Source organism: Stegostoma tigrinum, unplaced genomic scaffold (genome assembly GCF_030684315.1).
Source record: "Stegostoma tigrinum isolate sSteTig4 unplaced genomic scaffold, sSteTig4.hap1 scaffold_172, whole genome shotgun sequence".
NCBI classification, from domain to species: Eukaryota; Metazoa; Chordata; class Chondrichthyes; order Orectolobiformes; family Stegostomatidae; genus Stegostoma; species Stegostoma tigrinum.
In genome coordinates, this window is record NW_026728113.1 from 477,478 (window position 1) to 504,190 (window position 26,713).

General features: G+C 47.1%; 2 long non-coding RNA genes across 2 annotated transcripts in view; both read left to right on the forward strand.

The window, feature by feature from the left end:
- The window catches only part of LOC132207833 (uncharacterized), a 188,916-nt gene extending 185,856 nt beyond the window's left edge, over nt 1-3,060 (forward strand). Inside the window, exons 8-9 of the long non-coding RNA XR_009443887.1 lie at nt 1,403-1,462; nt 2,973-3,060. This is a non-coding gene — a long non-coding RNA (uncharacterized LOC132207833). The remainder of the gene's footprint in view (nt 1-1,402; nt 1,463-2,972) is intronic.
- A 20-nt stretch (nt 3,061-3,080) lies between these two features.
- LOC132207834 (uncharacterized) overlaps nt 3,081-26,713 on the forward strand; it is a 119,069-nt gene continuing 95,436 nt past the window's right edge. The window contains exons 1-2 of the long non-coding RNA XR_009443888.1: nt 3,081-3,137; nt 7,207-7,319. This is a non-coding gene — a long non-coding RNA (uncharacterized LOC132207834). The remainder of the gene's footprint in view (nt 3,138-7,206; nt 7,320-26,713) is intronic.

The following is a 26,713-nucleotide window of genomic DNA, read 5'->3' on the forward strand; positions in this document are numbered from 1 at the left end:
GTGCTCAGCAAAGTTTCCAGAGCAAGTAATAGGACAAAAAGTATGGAAATGGTCAGGAGTCTCACTTCAGCTGCAGCAGATAAGAAGGGTGGCTGTAAATGCCAGACTGAAGATCTTGTATTGAATTGCAGGGAGTGTATGAAACAAAGTGAATGACTTTGTGGTGCAGATTGAAATTGACAGATACATCACTCTGGGTATCACAGAGAGGTGGTTGTTAGGGGATAAGTGTTGGGAACGAAATAGCCAATGATTCATGTCCGATAGAAAGAACAGGCAAATGGGCAGAGATAACAAAGTGTGGAGCTGGATGAGCACAGCAGGCCAAGCAGCATCTCAGGAGCGTAAAAGCTGACGTTTTGTGCCGAGACCCTTCTACTTCTGTGTGTTCATCCTGATCCACACTTTGTTATCTTGGATTCTGAAGCATCTGCAGTTCCCATTATCTCCGATACAAATGGACAGAGATGCCAGGGTTGGCTTGTCAGTAAGAAATGAGGTCGCGCTGAAGGAACCACAGCTCTTGTGCTTGTTTATTAATGACTTGGAGGAAAGAGGTGCATGTGCTGTGGCTAAATTTGCAGATGACTGAAAAAATATTTAGAAAGACAAGGCATGGCCCAGAAACAGAGATTTACCGGGATGTTACTTGGATCGGAATGTATTAGCTATAAGGAGGGTTTGGTGGAAGTGCTGTGTCATGATAAATGTAATGAGATCAACCATGATCTCACCGAATGATGGAGGAATATTCAATGGGCCAAATGGCTTTTTTTGTGAGTCTTCTTGTTTGACAATGCATTCATGAAGGTGTTTTTTTTTTCTCTCTTGGATAAGATGTGAAAATGAAATGTATACGAGATAATGGGAACTGCAGATGCTGGAGAATCCAAGACAACAAAATGTGAGGCTGGATGAACACAGCAGGCCAAGCAGCATCTCAGGAGGACAAAAGTGCTCCTGAGATGCTGCTTGGCCTGCTGTGTTCATCCAGCCTCACATTTTGTTGTCATGAAATGTATACACTTCCTTTTCATCTGGGAATAAATAATTGTTCTGAACGATTTCCATTGACTAATAGCAATCTGTCAAGCTTCGCAATGTAAAGAGATTTTTAGCTTCTTTTTCATTGTAAAGGTATTCTTTGGAATTAATTTGGCATATATTATTTGCATCTCAGGAAGTATGTTCATCACTGCATCTCAAAAAGTGCTCTGTTGTATAACAACAGCTTTTTAAAGATCACTTCAATGGTTGTGATTTTGAGTTGCCATAACACACATTAAATTACACTGTTGGCCAATCTGTCCATGATTATTTCATTATCTTATGTTTCAAACAGACAAGGAAATATTGGTGATGCAATGAAGAGTTTGATTCTCAAATATAATTGCTGTTATAGTTTCCACTTGGAAGAAAGATTCACATCAAATTGACTGGTCAAGTAAATGGGACACTGACTGTGAGTACTTTGAATGTTCGAGTTATTCCTAAAATGAAAGTTATGACCTTGATGACTTCTCTTTCATGCAGATATGAAGAGACTCTTTTAAAATATCCTCTAGGTTAGTGGTTCAGGCATAAAAGTGTGATATGTATATTTATGTATATACATGTACATGCGTAATCTGAAAAGATAATGAGTATAAATCACTTGTTACAAGGTGAGAATGAGTTATCCAGATAGTAAGAACTGCCAATGTTGGTGTCTGAGATAACACATTGTGGAGCTGGAGGAACACAGCAGGGCAGGCAGCATCAGAGGCTCAAGAAAGTTGAGGTTTTGGGTCAGGACCCTTCCTGAGAAATGGAGGGTGGAAGGGAGCTCAGAAACAAATAGCGTGGAGGGGGAGGAGGTGCTGGGGAAGGTAGGTGGGATGGTAATAAGTGAGTACTATCCAGATTGGAACAGATTTTCCCCAGGGGGTATTGAATACGAATTCCAAATCACTCTCAAAATCTTAGTGACTGTTAACGTTGATGTTTTTTGTCTGTGTGTTTCAGTAATTGCATGACAGTTGAATGGTTTGTTGAGAGTGAGGAACCTATGGACTCTCACACACCAAGATGGAATTTAGGTCGAAGAGTGACTTCAAAATAGTTGCTTGCTTTTAAAATCTTGACCGTTTTTGCTGTCCAGTTGAATGAATTTAGCTCATACTGCTTCAATAGGAATTAGTGTTTAATAGGAACATATTTGTGAAACTTACAGTTTCGCAAGTTTTAGCTTAAACTGGTGGAGACTTTCGGTGCTTGCAAAAAGGCTCATCTCTCCATTAATACCGAAGGAAAATTGGAGTTTAAAAGTAAGTTCACCCGCTGTCAGGGAATGAAATGTTAATGTTGACTCGAACATAATTTTTAAAAAAGTCATATATTTGTGTAACACTGAACTCAAATTAAAATTTGGATATGCTAGTTTTACAGATGGTTGGATATTGAATTCATTTTAAATGAGTGTGAAGATCACTTTAAATCCAGCATATTTGTGAAGAAAAGAAATAGCATGTCAAATAAAATTAACTGCATGACTCTTCATAGCCCTATATGTAGAATTTCATTCCGAACTATGAGACAGTTGTGACCCCATACTACCTCAGTGCTCATGGCAACAGTAAGACTCCTGTTTGACGTGCTGTGCACTGCATGGAATGGCGGCAACATCAGATTCATTGATGCTTGAGAATCAAAAGAATATGACAATAAGATTTAAAATCAAAATCTCATTGAACACTTCAAGGAATGTATTACAGGAAGAGGGGGAAAGCATGTATGACTAATAGAAGGTGGTGGCGCAGATCACATAGACCTGTGTGCTAAAACTTAGCACAAATTTCACATTGAATGGAACAGTTTAAACAGGCTGGAGGAAGCAGACATGCCAGCCCAAACTTTTTGAATTTGAGCGTTCTGTTCGTAAACATCAGCAAAATTGTGGGAAACATGTTTATTCTTTCTCTTTTATTGCACAGAACCATACGATGAGACTGTTTTGATGAGGAATTTAAAGATTATGTGTCCCATCCGTTTGACTCACAGTTTGGTACCATAGGTTGGTACGATCTTCGTTCGAGAAGGAAAAGGGATGTTCCAGATACAGAAAATCGTCAAACCATTTACTACAAAGTCCGTTTCTGGTTAGTATTAATTAATGCAATTAACATTTTTAGATTGACATGATTGCACAATGGAGTCAATAAGAAAATTCCATCTGATATTCCACATAAATTTTAAGTGGATATTAAAGCAGCTCATTTCTTTTTCACGCTGTATGCTGCTTTCAAGAATGGTTGTCTTATTGTCGAAATGTTTAGCATTGACTCCATGGCTTCTTCCATTAGCTCACATTGAAACACATGTTTCTTCAGCCAAAAATGCACGTTTACTCGGTGTAGCTTGACTAACCTTCCCCTGTGGTCGTTCCCCTGAAATCCCCTGCAGTAGCTCCCCTGAAAAACAACTATACCATTTTGGATACTGTTCCGGGGGATGACTTAGCAGGGGTATGCAGTAGGGTGCAGGTCTCTGGCACAGAGTCTGTCCCTCTTGCACAGAAGGGAAGCGGGGATAGGAAGAGAGTGATAGTCATTGGGGACTCAATAGTTAGAGGCACTGATAGAAGATTTGCCGGGAACGAAAGAGACTCACGATTGGTGTGTTGCCTACCAGGTGCCAGGGTCTGTGATGTCACGAATATCCTAAGTGGGAAATTGGCTCGTGCCATTCGGTTGGATTTAAACGAGCTCAGAAGGGGGATGGGAAACTGAGGTGTAGTCCTAGTACACAGGAGGATGAGCATAGGGTGGACATGGTCAGGACCTCACTGTCACAGAAGTGTGCTGGCAGACAGCAAGCTGGATTGAAGTGTGACGACTTTAATGCCGGGAGTATCCGGAATAATGTAGGTGAGCTTGCAGCTTGGATAGGTACCTGGGACTTCGATGTTGTGGCCATTTCGGAGGCATGGATAGAGCAGGGTCAGAAATGGATGTTGCAGGTTCTCGGGTTTAGATCTTTCATTAAGGTCTGGGAAGGTGGTAAAAGAGGGGGAGGTGTGGCTTTGTTGGTCAAGGACAGTACAACGGCGGCTGAAAGAACCTTTGAGGACTCGTCTACTGCGGTTGTATGGGCTGAGGTTGCCAAGGAAGGTTTGTCGACTGAGTCAGTGTGGGTGGAAGTTCGGAACAGCAAGGCAGCAGTCACTTCACTGGGGGTTTTCTACAGACCCCAAATAGCAGTTGGGAGATCGAAGAACTCATTGGCCGGCAGATTGTTGAAAAGTGCAAACGTATCAGGGTTGTTGTTGTGGGTGACTTCAACTTTCCCAATATAGATTGAAACCTCCTTAGTGCAGATGGTTTGGATGGAGCCGTTTTTGTCAGGTGTGTTCAGGAGGGTTTCCTGACTCAGTATGTGGACAGGCCGACGAGGCAGGAGGCCATTTTGGATTTGGTGCTGGGGATGAGCCAGGACACGTGTCAGATCTCGTGGTGGGAGAACACTTTGGCGACAGTGACCGCAAGAGCCTCCCATTTACCATCGTCATGGAAAGGGAAAGGAGCAGTTACCAGGGGAAGATATTTCACTGGGGTCAAGGAAACTATGATGCTGTCAGACAGGAGTTGGGAAGTACAGATTGGGAGCATTTGTTCCACAGAAAGGGCGCAGCAGACATGTGGAGGCTGTTCAAGGAGCAGTTGTTGCGAGTGATGTATAAATTTGTTCCTCTGAGACAGGGTAGAAGGGGTAAGATTAAGGAGCCTTGGATGACGGGTACAGAGGTGCTTCTTGTCAAAAAGAAAAGGCAGCGTACGTAAGGTGGAGGAAGTGAGGGTCTAGCACAGCTTTAGAGTATTACAGGCCTGCTGGGAAGGAGCTCAAAAGATATTGCCTGTCCAATTGTTACCTGTTACAACCTTTGCGTCCACGCTTGCTCATTCAATGGTGTCAAGATGCCAGCAGTGCATGTACCTTCTCCATCCCCTAATGCCATCAGCTCACACAAGACATAGCCCATACTTAAAATCTTCTGATCAACCAAAGTTCATTGTAATGGACATTTTAGTTATCTGTCATGAAACGAAAACTGATTCTGACTGGCATGACCTGCAGTGCAAATGAATATAATCTGCGAAACGAGATTCCTTATGGGCTTGCAGCTGCTACAAATAATTGCTTTTCAAAGACGTTGCATACATACATTTTTTTCTCCTATCACCTTAGATTTTTTTTTGCTTATGCATGTTGTGTGGGTTTCCAGTCAGGCGCATAAACACAGGTTGATGCAGTCACTGTTAAAACACGGTATTGAAGGACAATTTGTGATCTTTGGAGTTTCATTCCAGTGAATGAAGGAGTGCACCATCAAGCCACTTCAGAGCACTACTGGCGACAAATTGTTGCAAGTTTTCAAGTGTTACCGATGGTCACATAAAATATGGCCTTTCTGTTGTTGTGCTATTCATCTTAACTGCAACATATCTAGTATTTAGGCTTGGAAACTATTTCAAGTTTTTTGATTTACTTATTCAAAATCATTTATGATTGTTGTCATGATATCTACAATATGTTATTTTGATTGGACATAGAGGATTGGATCTGTCTTAATGGAAATAATGTATGCGCTTATAAAACCCCTTCTGGGCAAGGTAGTTGCTCAGTGGTCAGAGCTGCTCATGCACTGGGGAGCCAATTGAAATTCCAGTCTTGGGTAACTATCTGTGTGGAATTGACATGTCCTCCCCGCGTCTGCGAGGGGCTTCCGCCAGGTGCTGCAGTTTCCTCCCATTGTTCAAAGATGTGCAGGTCCTTATATGTGATTTGTGAAGCATTTCTTAAATGTTTCAATCCTGCCAGCATCCAGTGCCTTGGACAAAATAACTGGAGATGAATAAAAGATACTGTGCCTTTTGACACCATTTCCTGCTGGATTTTCATCAATCCTGCTTTATATCAGTGACAACTTCCATGACCTTTTTTGATGCTCTGTCTGAATTGACAGTCTAGTTCCAAATATTTGTCGTGCAGTATTTCAAGGTCTCTGTTACAGCATACCCACGAATGTCCACTTCAAAAGATACTTCCATATCATAGAATCCCTACGGTGTGGAAACAAGCCCCTTTTGACCCAAGAAGTCCACGGTCACCCTCCAAAGAGCGTCTCACCCTGACTCATCCCCCGACCCTTTCCTCAGTAACCCTACATTTCCCATGACTAACACACCTAATCTACACATCCCTAAACACAATGGGCAAGTTTGGCATGGCCCATACATTGAGCCTGCGCATCTTTGGACTGTGGGAGGAAACCAGAGCACCCAGCAGGAACCCATGCAGGCATGGGCAGAATGTACAAACTCCGCACAGAAGATCGTCCAACGGTGGGATCGAACCTGGGTCCCTGGCGCTGTGAGTCAGCAGTGCTAACCACTGAGCCACCGTGCTGCCCTTGGAGTTAGACAGAGCTTGCTTGTTCCTGGGTGGCCTCAAATTGCCAACCTCCACTTAGTGGCAAAAGTGCTGACCAACTGCCCTCATCTTCACTGGTTTTTGCTTTGTATCATTGAATTCAATCCTTAAAACTCTATGATAAATATTTAAATTTCCATTGATATGTGAGCGTTGTTTTTAGTACGCAATATTGGTTTATTATGTTTCATTGGTACATAATGAATATTTTATGTATATGCAAATAGGCAAGTTGGTAACGATGCAGTCCACAGACCTGGAGGATAATAACACTGTCCTTCAATCGCCCACGATGCCCTCTGCAAATTGGTAGAAAACAAAAATTTCTATAAAATTCATCTCTCCTCCCGTCAGTCGATCAAAATTAATTCAGGATTTTGTACAGGCCAATAACCGTAAGATTACACGAGCCTAAACAAAACTACTGGCTCATATTAGTTCAGTAAAGTGAAAGGGCAACAATCGAGGTAGTAGGAACTGCAGATGCTGGAGAATCTGAGATAAGAAGGTGTAAAGCTGGATGAACACAGCAGGCCAAGCAGTATCATCCGGCTCTACACCTTGTTATCTCAGATTCTCCAGCGCCAATTTTCTGAAGTCGGGTCTCGTCCCGAAACATCAGCTTTCTTGCTTCTCTGATGCTGCTTGACCTGCTGTGTTCATCCAGCTCTCCACCTTGGGCAACAATAGAGTATGCTTTAAGTCACTAGATATGTTACATGGGTTTGTCTTCCTTAGGGTGGAGTTAGTGGAACCGAAAAAGATGTCTCCCTCACAGCGTTTGTGACAAAAGAATTGCATCGTTCCTTGGCGGCCTTTCAACAGAAGAATATTCAGAGATTTCCCGAGTGGTAAGAATGTAACTTCTTTTACTTCTCTTTATCTCACTTTTTCCAACAATTGGAGAATAGATTTTAGAAATAACGTCGAGCTGATGAAGTGTGAAAAGAAGAATAATTCCAAGCAGTGGTGGGAGTAGGTCAGTGAGGTGGGAGGAGTGGATAGGTGGGAGAGAAGGCGGACAGGTCATGGAGGCGGGGATGAGGGGAGGAACTAGTCTTGGGATGAGGCTGGCGGGTGGGGAGATTTTGAGGGTGGCCAAGTCCACATTGAGGCTATTGAGTTGGAAGCTCCGGAGGCGGAATGTGAGGTGCTGCTCCTCCAGTTTCTGGGTGGTGTGGTTGTGACACTGGAAGAGGCCCAGGATGGACATGTCATTCAGGGAGTGGGAGGGGGAGTTGAAGTGATGCAATGATTTGGATATGAAAATAGAAGGTGTGGTTAGTAAGTTTCCCAATGATTGAAGGTGTAGTAGCCAGCCAAGAAGGTCACCTCAGAATACAATGGGACATTGACAAGGGCCAATAAACTGAGGAATGGCAGATGGTGTTGAGGTTAGACAAATGTGAGGTGCTACATTTTGGAAAGGCAAATCAGGGCAGCAGGTATACACTGAAGGTTGTGGGGAGTGTTGCTTAATAAAGAGACACTGGAGTGCAGTTTCGTAGTTCCATCAAAGTACAGCCACCGGTAGAAAGGATATGAAGGAGACATTTGGTGTGCTCGCCTTTATCGGTCAGTGCATTGAGAATAGGAGTTGGGAGATCACTTAGCAGCCATATAGGACGTTGGTTCGGCTGCTTTTGGAATACCGCAATCGATTTTGGTCTCCTTGCGAGAGGAAGGATGTCGGCGCACCATTGAGGGCCGAAGGGCCTGTTCTGCGCTGTATTCTTGTATGTTGTAAACTTGAAAGGGTTCAGAGAAGATCTACAAGGATGTTATGAGCATCGGAGGTTGGAGGTATACCGTGGGCTTGAACAGGCAGCTATTTCTTGGAACTTTGGAGTTCAGGGCTGACCATATAGAAGTTTATACAATTACGAGGGATGTGGATAGAGCGAACAGCCAAGATCTTTTCCCCGGGTTGCTGGAATCCAAAACTGGAGGGAATAGGTTAAAAATGAGAGAGGGAAGATTTAAAATGGACCGGATTTTTTTCATAGTGGTGCATGTATGGAGTGAGCTGCCAGAGGAAGTGGTGGAGGCTTGTACGTTTAAAAGGCATGTGGATGGGTATATGAATAGGATGGGTTGAGAGGAATATGGGCCAAATGCTGGCAAATGGGACTAAATTAATTTAGGATATCTGGTCAACATAGACAAATTGGGCCAAAGGATCTGTTTCCCGACTGTACATCTCTCTGATTCTAAGTGTCTTTTTTCTTAACCACGTGGCCCATAATTAGAAAAACTTGAATCAGGATTTGGGAATGTGACAATTCTAATTGGATCTGTTTGATGAAATTAACTCTGTCGGTAATGGTGGTTGAATTATGATTCGTCAAATTTGAGTTTATTGCAGCATCTTATAGAATAGAGGAGACACATGTAATCAAAATTGAAAATCAAAACTTGGTAAAATTTTGCATTGGAAATACATGACAAGCCATTGGAGGAGATTCATGACCATTGCATTCAAGTGAGAACAACAAATGCGATTCAGTGACTCAGTGAAACGGGATGCAGTGACTCAGTGAAATTGGATGCAGTGACTGTGTGAACTGGGATGCAGTGACTGAGGGTAATGGGATGCAGTGACTGAGGGTAATTAGATGCAGTGACTGAGTGAAATAGGATACAGTGACTGCGGGAAATGGGTTGTAGTGACTGCGGGAAATGGGTTGTAGTCACTGAGGGAAATGGGATGCAGTGACTGATGGAAATGGGATGCAGTGACTGATGGAAATGGGATGCGTTGACTGATGGAAAGGAGATGCAGTGACTGTGGGAAATAGCATGCTGTGTCTGAGGGTAATGGGATGCAGTGACTGAGGGGAATGGGATGCCGAGACTGATTGAACTGGGTTGCAGTGACTGAGTAAACTGGGATGCTGTGACTATGTCTAATGGGATGCAGTGACTGAGGGAAATGGGATCCAGTGACTGTGGGAAATGGGTTGCAGTGTCTGAGTGAAATGGGATGCAGTGACTGAGTGAAATGGGCTGCAGTGAATGTGTGAACTGGGATGCAGTGACTGATGGAGATGGGATGCTGTGACTGAGTGAAATGGGATGCTGTGACTGAGGGTAATGGGAGGCAGTGACTGAGGGAAGGGTGATTCTGTGTATTTGGGAAATGGGATGCGGTGACTGTGGCGAATGGGATGCAGTGACGGTGGGAGATGGAATGTAGTGGCTGAGTGAAATGGGATGCCGTGACTGAGGTTAATGGGATGCCGTGACTGAGGTTAATGGGATGCAGTGACTGAGGGAAAGGAGATGCAGTGACTGTGGGAAATGGCATGCTGTGACTGAGAGAAATGGCATGCTGTGACTGACGGTTTTGGGATGCAGTGACTCTTAAATGGGATGCAGTGACTGCGTGAAGTGGGCTGCAGTGACAGTGCGAAATGGGTTGCAGTGACTGAGTGAAATGGGATGCAGTGACTGAGTGCAATGGGATGCAGTGAATGAGTGCAATGGGATGCAGTAACGGAGGAAAGGCGATGCGGTGACTGTGGGAAATAGCATGCTGTGTCTGAGGGGAATGGGATGCAGTGACTGTGGAAATGGGATGCAGTGACTGTTAAATGGGCCGCAGTGACTGAGTGAAATGGGCAGCAGTGACTTGGTGAAATGGGATGCAGTGACTGAGGAAAGGAGATGCAGTGACTGTCTGAAATGGGACGCAGTGACTGAGTGACCTGGGATGCAGTGACTGAGTGACCTGGGATGCAGTAACTGAGTGAAATGGGATGCAGTGACTGAGCTAAATGGGATGCATGACTGATGGAAATGGGATGCAGTGACTGAGGGGAATGCGATGTAGTGACTGAGGGGAATGCGATGCAGTGACTCATGGAAATGGGATGCTGTGACTGAGGGAACGGAGATATAGTGACTGAGTGAAATGGGCTGCAGTGACTGAGGGAAATGGATGCTCTGACTGAGGGTAATGGGATGCAGTGACTGTGTGAAATGGGCTGCAGTGTCTGTGCGAACTGTAATGCAGTCACTGTGTGATCTGGGATGCGGTGGCCAAGTGAAATGGGGTGCAGTGGCTGAGTGAAATGGGATGCAGTGGCTGAGTGAAATGGGATGCAGTAATTGGTGGAAATGGGATGCAGTGACTGTGGGAAATGGGATGCGGTGTCTGACAGTAATTGGATGGAGTGACGGACGGTAATGGGATGCAGTGACCGAGGGAAACGGGACGCAGTGTCAGAGTGAAATAGGATGCAGTCAATGAGTGAAATGTCCTGCAGTGATTGAGTGAAGTGGGATGCAGTGACTGAGGGAAATGGGATGCAATGGCTGAGTGAAATGGGATGCACTGACTCTTGGAAATGGGATGCAGTGACTGTTGGAAATGGATTGCAGTGACTGTTGGCAATGGGATGCAGTCACTGTTGGAAATGGGATGCAGTGACTATGGGAAATGGGATGCAGTGACTGAGGGAAAGGAGATGCAGTGACTGTGGGAAATGGCATCCTGTGACTCAGGGTAATGGGATGCAGTGACTGAGGGGAATAGGATGCAGTGACTGAGTGAAATGGGATACTGTGACTGAGGAAAGGAGATGCAGTGACTATGGGAAATGGCATGCAGTGACTGAGTGAAATGGGATGCAGTGACTGATGGAAATGGGATGCAGTGACTGATGGGAATGTGATGCAGTGTCTGAGGGAAATGGGATGCTGTGACTGAGCGTACTGTGATACAGTGACTGAGGGTAATGGGATGTAGTGACTGATGGTAATGGGATGCAGTGACTGGGAAATGGGATGCAGTGACTGTGGAAATGGGATGCAGTGACTGTTAAATGGGCCGCAGTGACTGAGTGAAATGGGCAGCAGTGACTTGGTGAAATGGGATGCAGTGACTGAGGAAAGGAGATGCAGTGACTGTCTGAAATGGGACGCAGTGACTGAGTGACCTGGGATGCAGTGACTGAGTGACCTGGGATGCAGTAACTGAGTGAAATGGGATGCAGTGATTGAGCTAAATGGGATGCATGACTGATGGAAATGGGATGCAGTGACTGAGGGGAATGCGATGTAGTGACTGAGGGGAATGCGATGCAGTGACTCATGGAACGGAGATGCAGTGACTGAGTGAAATGGGCTGCAGTGACTGAGGGAAATGGATGCTCTGACTGAGGGTAATGGGATGCAGTGACTGTGTGAAATGGGATGCAGTGACTGTGTGAAATGGGCTGCAGTGTCTGTGCGAACTGTAATGCAGTCACTGTGTGATCTAGGATGCGGTGGCCAAGTGAAATGGGGTGCAGTGGCTGAGTGAAATGGGATGCAGTGGCTGAGTGAAATGGGATGCTGTGGCTGAGTGAAATGGGATGCAGTAATTGGTGGAAATGGGATGCAGTGACTGTGGGAAATGGGATGCGGTGACTGACAGTAATTGGATGGAGTGACGGACGGTAATGGGATGCAGTGACTGAGGGAAACGGGACGCAGTGTCAGAGTGAAATAGGATGCAGTCAATGAGTGAAATGTCCTGCAGTGATTGAGTGAAGTGGGATGCAGTGACTGAGGGAAATGGGATGCAGTGGCTGAGTGAAATGGGACGCACTGACTCTTGGAAATGGGATGCAGTGACTGTTGGAAATGGGATGCAGTGACTGTTGGAAATGGGATGCAGTGACTGAGGGAAATGGGATGCAGTGACTGAGGGAAATGGGATGCAGTGACTGAGGGAAAGGAGATGCAGTGACTGTGGGAAATGGCATACTGTGACTCAGGGTAATGGGATGCAGTGACTGAGGGGAATAGGATGCAGTGACTGAGTGAAATGGGATACTGTGACTGAGGAAAGGAGATGCAGTGACGATGGGAAATGGCATGCAGTGACTGAGTGAAATGGGATGCAGTGACTGATGGAAATGGGATGCAGTGACTGATGGGAATGTGATGCAGTGTCTGAGGGAAATGGGATGCTGTGACTGAGCGTACTGTGATGCAGTGACTGAGGGTAATGGGATGTAGTGACTGATGGTAATGGGATGCAGTGACTGGGAAATGGGACGCAGTGATTGATGGAAATGGGACGCAGTGACGAAGTGAAATGGGACGCAGTGACTGATGGAAAGGAGATGCAGTGACTGATGGGAATGTGATGCAGTGTCTGAGGGAAATGGGATGCTGTGACTGAGCGTACTGTGATGCAGTGACTGAGGGTAATGGGATGTAGTGACTGATGGTAATGGGATGCAGTGACTGGGAAATGGGACGCAGTGATTGATGGAAATGGGACGCAGTGACGAAGTGAAATGGGACGCAGTGACTGATGGAAAGGAGATGCAGTGACTGATGGGAATGTGATGCAGTGTCTGAGGGAAATGTGATGCTGTGACTGAGCGTACTGTGATGCAGTGACTGAGGGTAATGGGATGTAGTGACTGATGGTAATGGGATGCAGTGACTGGGAAATGGGACGCAGTGATTGATGGAAATGGGACGCAGTGACGAAGTGAAATGGGACGCAGTGACTGATGGAAAGGAGATGCAGTGACTCTGTGAAATGGGATGCAGTGACTGAGTGAAATGGGATGCAGTGACTGAGTGAAATGGGATTGCCGTGACTGTGGAAAGGAGATGCAGTGACTGAGGGAAATGGGATGCAGTGACTGAGGGAAATGGGATCCTGCGACTGAAGGTAATGGGATGCAGTGACTGAGGGTAATGTGATGCAGTGACTCTGTGAAATGGGATGCAGTGACTGAGTGAAATGGGATGCAGTGACTGAGTGAAATGGGATTGCCGTGACGGATGGAAATGGGATGCCCTGACTGAGTGTAAGGTGAAGCATGGAGTGAAATGGGATGCAGTGGCTGTGTGAAATGGGATGCAGTGGCTGTGTGAACTGGGATGCAGTGGCTGCGTGAATAGGGATGCAGTGACTGAGGGAAAGGAGATGCAGTGTCTGTTTGAAATGGGATGCTGCGACTCAAGTGAATGGGATGCTGTGTCTGTGGGGAATGGGATGCAGTGACTGTGGCGAATGGGGTGCAGCGACTGTGGGGAATGAGGTGCAGCGACTGTGGGGAATGAGATGCAGTGACTGAGATAAATGGGATGCAGTGACTGATGGAAATGGGATGCAGTGAATGAGGGAAATGAGATTCAGTGACTGTGGGGAATGGGATGCAGTGACTGTGGTGAAGGAGATGCAGTGACTGAGGGAAATGGGATGCAGTGACTGAGGTCCTGGGAAGGAGTGACTGAGTTCATGGGGATGCAGTGCCCGAGCGGACTTGGGGTGCAGTGAGTGAGGGAAATGGGATGCAGTGCCTGAGTGAAATGGGATGCAGTGCCTGAGTGAAATGGGATGCAGTGACTGAGTGAAATGAGATGCAGTGACTGAGTGAAATGAGATGCAGTGACTGAGGGAAATGGGAAGCATTGACTGAGTGAAATGCGATGCAGAGACTGAGGCAAAGGAGATGCTGTGCCTATGGGAAATGGGATGCAGTGAGTGTGGGAAATTGAATGCAGCGCCTGTGAGATGCGGGAAACAGTGACCGAGGGAAATGGAATGCAGTGACTGAGTGAAATGTGATGCAGTGACTGTGTGAAATGTGATGCAGTGACTGTGTGAAATGTGATGCAGTGACTGAGTGAAATGTGATGCAGTGACTGAGTGAAATGTGATGCAGTGACTGAGTGAAATGGGATGCAGTGACTGAGGGAAATGGGATGCAGTCTCTGAGTGAAATGTGTTGCAGCCACTGAGTGAAATGTGTTGCAGCCACTGAGTGAAATGTGTTGCAGTCACTGAGTGAAATGGGACGCATCACTGAGTGAAATGGGACGCAGTGACTGAGGGAAATGGGATGCAGTCACTGAGTGAAATGAGATGCCTTGTTTGATGGAAATATGATGGAGTAACTGACGGAAATGAGATGCAGTGACTGAGTGAAAAGTGATGCAGTGACTGAGTGAAATGGGATGCAGTGACTGAGGAGAATGGGATGCAGTGACTGAGATGAATGGGACGCATTGACTGATGGAAATGGGATGCAGTGACTGAGGGAAAGGAGATGAAGTGACTGTGGGAAATGGCATACTGTGACTAGGGGAATGGGATGCAGTGACTGAGGGGAATGGGATGCAGTGACTGAGTGAAATGGGATACTGTGACTGAGGAAAGGAGATGCAGTGACTATGGGAAATGGCATGCAGTGACTGAGTGAAATGGGATGCAGTGACTGAGGGAAATGGGATGCAGTGACTGGGAAATGGGATGCAGTGATTGATGGAAATGGGACGCAGTGACTAAGTGAAATGGGACGCAGTGACTGATGGAAAGGAGATGCAGTGACTCTGTGAAATGGGAAGCAGTGACTGAGTGAAATGGGGTGCAGTGACTGAGTGAAATGGGATTGCCGTGACTGTGGAAAGGAGATGCACTGACTGAGTGAACTGGGATGCAGTGACTGATGGAAATGGTATGCAGTGACTGAGGGAAATGGGATGCAGTGACTGACGGAAATGGAATGCAGTGTCTGTTGGAAATGGGATCTTGCGACTGAAGGTAATGGGATGCCGTGACTGAGGGTAATGGGATGCAGTGACTGGGAAATGAGATGCAGTGACTATGGGAAATGGGACGCAGTGACTGAGTGAAATGGGACACACTGACTGATGGAAAGGAGATGCAGTGACTCTGTGAAATGGGATGCAGTGACTGAGTGAAATGGGATGCAGTGACTGAGGGAAATGGAATGCCGTGACTGAGGGAAATGGGATGCAGTGACTGACGGAAATGGAATGCAGTGTCTGTTGGAAATTGGACGCCGTGACTTGGGGAAAGGAGATGCAGTGACTGTGGGAAATGGGATGCAGTGACTTCCGGAAATGGGATGCAGTGACTGAAGGAAATGGGATGAAGTGACTGAGTGAGATGGGATGCAGTGTCTGAGTGAAATGGGATGCTGTGTCTGAGTGAGATGGGATGCAGTTAATGAGTGAAATGAGATGCAGTGACTGATGGAAATTGGATGCACTGACAGAGTGACATGCGCTGCAGTGCCAAATGGAAATGTGATGCAGTTTCTGTGGGACATGGGATGCAGTGTCTGAGGTACTGGGAAGGAGTGACTGAGTTAATAGGGATGCAGTGCCCAAGGGGGCTTGGGGTGCAGTGACTGATGGAAATGGGATGCAGTGACTGAGTGAAAAGAGATACATTGACTGAGTGAAATGGAATGCAGTAACTGAGGGAAATGGTATGAAGTGACTGAAGTTAATGGGATGCAGTGACTGAGTGAAATGGGATGCAGTGCCTGAGTGAAGTGGGATGCAGTGACTGAGTGAAGTGGGATGCAGTGACTGAGTGAAGTGGGATGCAGTGACTGATGGCAATGGGATGCAGTAACTGAGGGACATGGGATGCAGTGACTGAGGGACATGGGATGCAGTGACTGAGGGAAATGGGATGCAGTGACTAGGTGAAATGGGATGCAGTGACTGAGGGACGTGGGATGCAGTGACTGAGGGACGTGGGATGCAGTGAATGAGGGACGTGGGATCCAGTGACTGAGGGAAATGGGATGCAGTGACTGGGAAATGGGATGCAGTGATTGATGGAAATGGGACGCAGTGACTAAGTGAAATGGGACGCAGTGACTGATGGAAAGGAGATGCAGTGACTCTGTGAAATGGGAAGCAGTGACTGAGTGAAATGGGGTGCAGTGACTGAGTGAAATGGGATTGCCGTGACTGTGGAAAGGAGATGCAGTGACTGAGGAAATGGGATGCAGTGACTGAGGGAAATGGGATGCAGTGACTGAGGGAAATGGGATGCACTGACTGAGTGAACTGGGATGCAGTGACTGATGGAAATGGTATGCAGTGACTGAGGGAAATGGGATGCAGTGACTGACGGAAATGGAATGCAGTGTCTGTTGGAAATGGGATCCTGCGACTGAAGGTAATGGGATGCCGTGACTGAGGGTAATGGGATGCAGTGACTGGGAAATGAGATGCAGTGACTATGGGAAATGGGACGCAGTGACTGAGTGAAATGGGACACACTGACTGATGGAAAGGAGATGCAGTGACTCTGTGAAATGGGATGCAGTGACTGAGTGAAATGGGATGCAGTGACTGAGTGAAATGGGATGCAGTGACTGAGGGAAATGGAATGCCGTGACTGAGGGAAATGGGATGCAGTGACTGACGGAAATGGAATGCAGTGTCTGTTGGAAATGGGATCCTGCGACTGAAGGTAACGGGATGCCGTGACTGAGGGTAATGGGATGCAGTGACTGGGAAATGAGATGCAGTGACTATGGGAAATGGGACGCAGTGACTGAGTGAAATGGGACACAGTGACTGATGGAAAGGAGATGCAGTGACTCTGTGAAATGGGATGCAGTGACTGAGTGAAATGGGATGCAGTGACTGAGTGAAATGGGATGCAGTGACTGAGGGAAATGGAATGCCGTGACTGAGGGAAATGGGATGCAGTGACTGAGTGAAATGGGAAGCAGTGACTGATGGAAATGAGACGCCGTGACTTGGGGAAAGGAGATGCAGTGACTGTGGGAAATGGGATGCAGTGACTTACGGAAATGGGATGCACTGACAGAGTGACATGCGCTGCAGTGCCAGATGGAAATGTGATGCAGTTACTGTGGGACATGGGATGCAGTGACTGAGGCTCTCGGAAGGAGTGACTGAGTTAATAGGGATGCAGTGCCCGAGGGGGCTTGGGGTGCAGTGACTGAGGGGAATGGGATGCAGTGACTGACGGAAATGGGATGCAGTGTCTGTGTGAAATGGGATCCTGCGACTGAAGGTAATGGGATGCAGTGACTGAGGGTAATGTGATGCAGTGACTGAGTGAAATGGGATGCAGTGACTGAGGGGAATCGGCTGCAGTGAATGAGGACAATGGGATGCAGTGACTGGGAAATGGGATGCAGTGACTATGGGGAATGGGACGCAGTGACTATGGGGAATGGGACGCAGTGACTGAGGGAAATGGGATGCAGTGACTGGGAAATGCGATGCAGTGACTGAGTGAAATGGGATTGCCGTGACGGATGGAAATGGGATGCCCTGACTGAGTGTAAGGTGAAGCATTGAGTGAAATGGGATGCAGTGGCTGTGTGAAATGGGATGCAGTGGCTGTGTGAACTGGGATGCAGTGGCTGTGTGAACTGGGATGCAGTGGCTGTGTGAATAGGGATGCAGTGACTGAGGGAAAGGAGATGCATTGTCTGTTTTAAATGGGATGCTGCGACTAAAGTGAATGGGATGCCGTGTCTGTGGGGAATGGGATGCAGTGACTGTGGGGAATGGGGTGCAGCGACTGTGGGGAATGAGATGCAGTGACTGAGATAAATGGGATGCAGTGACTGATGGAAATGGGATGCAGTGAATGAGGGAAATGGGATTCAGTGATTGTGGGGAATGGGATGCAGTGACTGAGGGAAATGGGATTCAGTGACTGAGATAAATGGGATTCAGTGACTGAGATAAATGGGATGCAGTGACTGATGGAAATGGGATGCAGTGAATGAGGGAAATGGGATTCAGTGACTGATGGAAATGGGATGCAGTGACTGAGGGAAAGGAGATGCAGTGACTGTGGGAAATGGCATACTGTGACTCAGGGTAATGGGATGCAGTGACTCAGTGGAATGTGACGCATTGACTGAGGGAAAGGAGATGCAGTGAATGTGGGAAATGGGATGCTCTGACTGTGGGTAATGTGATGCAGTGACTGAGGGCAACGCGATGCAGTGACTGTGGTTAATGGGATGCAGTGAATGAGGGATAGGAGATGCAGTGAATGTGGGAAATTGGATGCAATGACTGAGGGAAATGGGATGCAGTGACTGATGGAAATCAGATGCAGTGTCTGAGGGAAATGGGATGCAGTGTCTGAGGGAAATGGGATGCAGTGACTGAGGGTAATGGGATGCAGTGACTGAGGGTAATGGGATGCAGTGACTGAGGGTAATGGGATGCAGTGACTGACGGGAATGGGATGCAGTGACTGAGTGAAATGGGATGCAGTGACTGAGGGTAATGGGATGCAGTGACTTTGTGAAAATGGATGCAGTGACTGAGGGGAATCAGATGCAGTGAATGAGGACAATGGGATGCAGTGACGGCGGGCAATGGGATGCAGTGACTGAGTGAAATTGGATTGCCGTGACGGTGGAAAGGAGATGCAGTGACTGAGGAAATGGGACGCAGTGACAGATGGAAATGGGATGCCCTGACTGAGTGTAAAGTGAAGCATTGAGTGAAATGGGATGCAGTGGCTGTGTGAACTGGGATGCGGTGATTATGTGAACTGGGATGCAGTGGCTGAGTGAAATGGGATGCAGTGGCTGAGTGAAATGGGATGCAGTGGGGAGTGAAATGGGATGCAGTGACTGGTGGAAATGAGATGCAGTGACTTAGGGAAAGGAAATGCAGTGTCTGTGGGAAATGGGATGCTGCGACTGAGGGTAATGGGATGCAGTGACTGATGGAAACGGATGCAGTGACTGAGTGAAAAGGGATGCAGTGACTGAGGTACTGGGAAGGAGTGAATGAATTAATCGGGATGCAGTGCCCGAGCGGGCTTGGGGTGCAGTGACTGAGTGAAATGGGATGCAGTGACTTAAGGAATGGAAATGCAGTGTCTGTGGGAAATGGGATGCTGCGACTGAGGGAAATGGGATGGAGTGACTGACGGAAATGGGATGCAGTGACTGAACGAAATGGGATGCAGTGACTGAGTGAAATAGGTTGCAGTGACTGAGTGAAATGGGATGCAGTGACTGAGTGAAATGGGCTGCACTGACTGAGGGAAGTGGGATGCAGTGACTGAGGGAAATGGGATGCAGTGAATGTGGGAAATGGGATGCAGTGACTGAGTGAAATGAGATGCAGTGACTGATGGAAATGGGATGCAGTGTCTGAGGGAAATGGGATGCTGTGACTGAGCGTACTGTGATGCAGTGCCTGAGGGTAATGGGATGTAGTGACTGATGGTAATGGGATGCAGTGACTGAGGGAAATAGCCTGCAGTGACTGAGTGAAATGGGATGCAGTGTCTGAGGAAAGGAGATGCAGTGACTGTGGGAAATGGGAAGCGGTGACTGAGTGGAATGTGAAGCATTGAATGAGTGAAATGAGATGCAGTGACTGTTAGAAATGGGATGCAGTGGCTGTGTGAACTGGGATGCGGTGACTGTGTTAACTGGGAGGCAGTGGCTGAGTGAAATGCGATGCAGTGACTCAGGTACTGGGAAGCAGTGACTGAATTAATAGGGATGAAGTGCCCGAGCGGGCTTGCGGTGCAGTGACTTCGGGAAATGGGATACAGTGCCTGAGTGAAATGTGATGCACTGACTGAGTGAAATGGGATGCAGTGACTGAATGGAATGGGATGCAGTGACTGAGAGGAATGGGATGCACTGACTGAGTGAAATGGGATGCAGTGTCTGATTGAAATGGGATGCAGTTTATGAGTGAAATGGGATGCAGTGACTGATGGAAATTGAATGCAGTGACAGAGTGACATGACCTGCAGTGCCTGATGGAAATGGGATGCAGTTTTTGTGGGACATGGGATGCAGTGACTGAGGTCCTGGGAAGGAGTGACTGAGTTAATGGGGAGGCAGTGCCCGAGCGGGCTTGGAGTACAGTGACTGAGGGAAATGGGATACAGTGGCTGAGAGAAATGAGATGCACTGTCTTCGTGAAATGGGATGCAGTGGCTGAGTGAAATGGGATGCAGTAACTGGTGGAAATGGGATGCTGTGACTGATCGAAATGGGATGCAGTGACTAACAGTAATTGGATGGAGTGACGGACGGTAATGGGTTGCAGTGACTGAGGGAAATGGGACGCAGTGTCAGAGTGAAATAGGATGCAGTCAATGAGTGAAATGGCCGGCAGTGATTGAGTGATGTGGGATGCTGTGACTGAGGGAAATGAGATGCAGTGGCTGAGTGAAATGGGATGCTCTGACTCTTGGAAATGGGATGCTGTGACTGTTGGAAATGGATTGCAGTGACTGTTGGCAATGGGATGCAGTCACTGTTGGAAATGGGATGCAGTGAGTGTGGGAAATGGGATGCAGTGACTGAGGGAAAGGAGATGCAGTGACTGTGGGAAATGGCATACTGTGACTCAGGGTAATGGGATGTAGTGACTGAGGGGAATGGGATGCAGTGACTGAGTGAAATGGGATACTGTGACTGTGGAAAGGAGATGCAGTGACTATGGGAAATGGGATGCAGTGACTGAGTGAAATGGGATGCAGTGACTGAGGGTAATGGGATGCAGTGACTGATTGAAATGGGATGCAGTGACTGATGGAAATGGGATGCAGTGTCTGAGGGAAATGGGATGCTGTTACTGAGCGTACTGTGATGCAGTGACTGAGGGTAATGGGATGTAGTGACTGATGGTCATGGGATGCAGTGACTGAGAGAAATGGCCTGCAGTAACTGAGTGAAATGGGATGCAGTGACTGAGGAAAGGAGATGCACTGATTGTGGGAAATGGGAAGCAGTGACTGAGTGGAATGTGAAGCATTGAATGTGTGAAATGAGATGCAGTGACTGTTTGAAATGGGATGCAGGGGCTGTGTGAACTGGGACACGGTGACTGTGTGTACTGGGATGCAGTGGCTGAGTGAAATGCGATGCAGTGACTCAGGTACTGGGAAGGAGTGTTTGAATTAAGAGGGATGCAGTGCCCGAGCAGGCTTGGAGTGCAGTGACTTAGGGAAATGGGATACAGTGCCTGAGTGAAATGTGATGCAGTGACTGAGTGGAATGGGATGCAGTGACTGAGTGGAATGGGATGCAGTGACTGAGTGGAATGAGATGCAGTGGGGAGTGAAATGGGATGCAGTGAATGAGTGAAATGCGCGCAGTGACTGATAGAAATCGGATACAGTGACTGATGGAACTGGGATGCAGTGACTGACGGAACTGGGATGCGGTGACTTTGTGAACTGGGATGCAGTGGCTGAGTGAAATGGGATGCAGTGGCTGAGTGAAATGGGATGCAGTGGGGAGTGAAATGGGATGCAGTGACTGGTGGAAATGAGATGCAGTGACTTAGGGAAAGGAAATGCAGTGTCTGTGGGAAATGGGATGCAGTGACTGAGGGTAATGGGATGCAGTGACTGAGGGTAATGGGATGCAGTGACTGAGGGTAATGGGATGCAGTGACTGAGTGAAAATGGATGCAGTGACTGAGTGAAATGCGATGCAGTGACTGAGGTACTGGGAAGGAGTGACTGAGCTAATAGAGATGCAGTGCCCGAGCGGGCTTGGGGTGCAGTGACTGAGTGAAATGCGATGCAGTGACTTAAGGAATGGAAATGCAGTGTCTGTCGGATATAGGATGCTGCGACTGAGGGAAATGGGATGGAGTGACTGACGAAAATGGGATGCAGTGTCTGAGCGAAATGGGATGGAGTGACTGACGGAAATGGGATGCAGTGTCTGAGCGAAATGGGATGCAGTGACTGAGTGAAATGGGATGCAGTGACTGATTGAAATGGGATGCTGTGAATGAGTGAAATGAGATGCAGTGATTGAGTGAAATGCGCGCAGTGACTGATAGAAATCGGATACAGTGACTGATGGAACTGGGATGCAATGACTGACGGAAGTGGGATGCGGTGACTGTGTGAACTGGGATGTGGTGACTGTGTGAACTGGGATGCGGTGACTATGTGAACTGGGATGCAGTGGCTGAGTGAAATGGGATGCAGTGGCGGAGTGAAATGGGATGCAGTGACTGGTGGAAATGAGATGCAGTGACGAAGGGAAAGGAAATGCAGTGTCTGTGGGAAATGGGATGCTGCGACTGAGGGTAATGGGATGCAGTGACTGATGGAAATGGATGCAGTGACTGAGTGAAATGGGATGCAGTGACTGAGTGAAATGCGATGCAGTGACTGAGGTACTGGGAAGGAGTGACTGAGTTAATAGGGATGCAGTGACTGACGGAAATGGGATGCAGTGACTGAGTGAAATGAGATGCAGTGTCTGATGGAAATGGTATGCAGTGACTGTGGGAAATGGGATGCAGTGACTGACTGAAATGGGATGCAGTGTCTGTTTGAAATGGGATCCTGCGACTGAAGTTAATGGGATGCAGTGACTGAGGGTAATGGGATGCAGTGACTGAGTGAAATGGGATGCAGTGACTGAGTGAAATGGGATGCAGTGACTGAGGACAATGGGATGCAGTGACTGAGGACAATGGGATGCAATGACTGAGGGCAATGGGATGCAGTGACTGAGGGAAATGGGATGCAGTGACTGAGGGAAATGGGATGCAGTGACTGGGAAATGGGATGCAGTGACAGTGGGAAATAGGATGCAGTGACTGATGGAAATGGGACGCAGTGACTGAGTGAAATGGGATGCAGTGGCTGAGTGAAATGGGACGCAGTGACTGAGTGAAATGGAATTGCCGTGACTGTGGAAAGGAGATGCATTGACTGAGGAAATAGGATGCAGTGACTGAGGGAAATGTGATGCACTGACTGAGTGAAATGGGATGCAGTGACTGAGTGGAATGGGATGCAGTGACTGAGTGGAATGGGATGCAGTGACTGAGTGAAATGGGATGCAGTGACTGATTGAAATGGGATGCACTGACTGAGGGAAGTGGGATGCAGTGACTGATGGAAATGGTATGCAGTGACTGTGGGAAATGGGATGCAGTGACTGACTGAAATGGGATGCAGTGTCTGTTTGAAATGGGATCCTGCGACTGAAGTTAATGGGATGCAGTGACTGAGGGCAATGGGATGCAGTGACTGAGTGAAATGGGATGCAGTGACTGAGTGAAATGGGATGCAGTGACTGAGGACAATGGGATGCAATGACTGAGGGCAATGGGATGCAGTGACTGAGGGAAATGGGATGCAGTGACTGAGGGAAATGGGATGCAGTGACTGGGAAATGGGATGCAGTGACAGTGGGAAATGGGATGCAGTGACTGATGGAAATGGGACGCAGTGACTGAGTGAAATGGGATGCAGTGACTGAGTGAAATGCGATGCAGTGACTGCGTGAAATGAGATGCAGTGGGGAATGAAATGGGATGCAGTGACTGGTGGAAATAAGATGCAGTGTCTGGTGGAAATGAAATGCAGTGTCTGTGGGAAATGGCTGCTGGGACTGAGGGTAATGGGATGCAGTGACTGATGGAAATGGAAGCAGTGACTGAGTGAAATGGGATGCAGTGACGGAGGTACTGGGAAGGAGTGACTGAGTTAATAGGGATGCAGTGCCCGAGCGGGCTTGGGGTGCAGTAACTTAGGGAAATGGGATACAGTGCCTGAATGAAATGTGACGCACTGACTGAATGAAATGGGATGCAGTGACTGAGTGAAATGCGATGCAGTGACTGAGTGAAATGCGATGCATTGACTGCGTGAAATGGGATGCAGTGAATGAGTGAAATGAGATGCAGTGACTGAGTGAAATGGGATGCAGTGGGGCGTGAAATGGGATGCAGTGACTGGTGGAAATGAGATGCAATGACGAAGGGAAAGGAACTGCAGTGTCTGTGGGAAATGGGATACTGCGACTGAGGGTAATGGGATGCAGTGACTGAGGGTAATGGGATGTACTGACTGATGGAAATGGATGCAGTGACTGAGTGAAATGTGATGCAGTGACTGAGTGAAATGCGATGCAGTGACTGAGGTACTGGGAAGGAGTGACTGAGTTTATAGGGATGCAGTGCCTGAGTGGGCTTGGGGTGACTGAGTGAAATGGGATGCAGTGACTGCGTGAAATGGGATGCTGTGAATGAGTGAAATGAGATGCAGTGATTGAGTGAAATGCGCGCAGTGACTGATAGAAATCGGATACAGTGACTGATGGAACTGGGATGCAATGACTGACGGAAGTGGGATGCGGTGACTGTGTGAACTGGGATGTGGTGACTGTGTGAACTGGGATGCGGTGACTATGTGAACTGGGATGCGGTGACTATGTGAACTGGGATGCAGTGGCTGAGTGAAATGGGATGCAGTGGCGGAGTGAAATGGGATGCAGTGACTGGTGGAAATGAGATGCAGTGACGAAGGGAAAGGAAATGCAGTGTCTGTGGGAAATGGGATGCTGCGACTGAGGGTAATGGGATGCAGTGACTGATGGAAATGGATGCAGTGACTGAGTGAAATGGGATGCAGTGACTGAGTGAAATGCGATGCAGTGACTGAGGTACTGGGAAGGAGTGACTGAGTTAATAGGGATGCAGTGACTGACGGAAATGGGATGCAGTGACTGAGTGAAATGAGATGCAGTGTCTGATGGAAATGGTATGCAGTGACTGAGGGAAATGGGATGCAGTGACTGACGGAGATGGGATGCAGTGTCTGTTTGAAATGGGATCCTGCGACTGAAGTTAATGGGATGCAGTGACTGAGGGTAATGGGATGTAGTGACTGAGTGGAATGGGAAGCAGTGACTGCGTGAAATGGGATGCAGTGAATGAGTGAAATCAGATGCAGTGACTGAGGGAAATGCGCGCAGTGACTGATAGAAATCGGATACAGTGATTGATGGAACTGGGATGCAGTGACTTTGTGTACTGGGATGTGGTGACTGTGTGAACTGGGATGCGGTGACTATGTGAACTGGGATGCAGTGGCGAAGTGAAATGGGATGCAGTGGCTGAGTGAAATGGGATGCAGTGACTGAGTGAAATGGGATGCAGTGACTGAGTGAAATGGGATGCAGTGACTGAGGACAATGGGATGCAGTGACTGAGGGCAATGGGATGCAGTGACTGAGGGCAAAGGGATGCAGTGACTGAGTGGAATGGGAAGCAGTGACTGCGTGAAATGGGATGCAGTGAATGAGTGAAATGAGATGCAGTGACTGAGGGAAATGCGCGCAGTGACTGATAGAAATCGGATACAGTGATTGACAAATTAAAATGATGAGACATTTTTATTCTCTTAATGATAAAACTCAAAATTCCAACTGCACCTATGTCAACTCCTGTGCTGTGACATGTCTTTACAGATTGAAAGGTGCATTTTATTTCAGTTGGGATGATTCTTGGATTTCTGCCAGACTTGAGCAGTTTGAGGTTTGCTGTGACAATTCCATGCCTTTTGACCTTCAACACAATCACAATGAAAATGACGTGGAAATTACAATATGGATACTGTGTGTGTGTGTGTGTGTGTGTGTGTGTGTGTGTGTGTGTGTGTGTGTGTGTGTGTGTGTGTGTGTGTGTGTGTGTGTGTGTGTGTGTGTGTGTGTGTGTGTGTGTGTGTGTGTATATACCTTGTGATATTTGATATAATCATTTGATATAATCAGTGGCGTTACTTTGGAGAGGTTTTGATCTCCCCTTTGAATATTGAAGTAGAATGTAAAGCTCTTCCAGAAGTTGGCTCATGACATAGAACATCAGTCTGATGAAAACCTCCCTCTTCCCCTTGCTACTATCTACTTGTTATTGCAGTATCAGTTTCTGAGACATGCCTTAGAATCCATTAAAGACGTGAATAAAGGCAAACAGTTGCCACTCACTCTAACCAACGTTTTTGTATAAAGATTTTACCCTCTACGTGGACATGAGTCTTAATCCCATGTGCCCACTCTGTTCCAGTGAATGCTTTATTCATCCTTACTTTGTCCACTTGCTTAACCTATTCCTAAATATTGACTTGGCTGCCTGTTCAGTCATTAATTCTAGTTGCACGTTTTGAACTCTATGTGTTTGATGCAGCAGTTGGAAACAAGGGCTTGTGCTGCTTTAGTTATACCATCAATAGAGACTTTAAATAGTCATTAAAGAAAGGAAGAACTGGCACTGAATAAATTACCTGGGGTTTTTTTGTATTCATTCTTAGAATGGAGCTGCTGCTGGCTGGCCAGTATTTATTGCCCACTCATAGCTGCCCTTGACAAGGTGTTGGTGAGCTGCCTTCTTGAACCATGGCTTGGAGGGCAACTTGCAGGTGGTGGTATTCCCACAAATTTGCTGCCCTTATCCTTCTAGATGGTAGTATTTATGAAAGTGTTGGTTTCTAAAGAGCCTTGGTGAATTTATGCAGGGGATTTTGTAGATGATGTGCACAGCTGCTACTTCCCATCACTGGTGGAGGGAATGAATTTTTCTCGCTATTGCTTTGTTAACTGTAGCAGCTTGCTGTGCCTAAATTGACTGCTGCATTTCCTGACATTGCAATAGTGACTACACTTCCAAAATATGAATA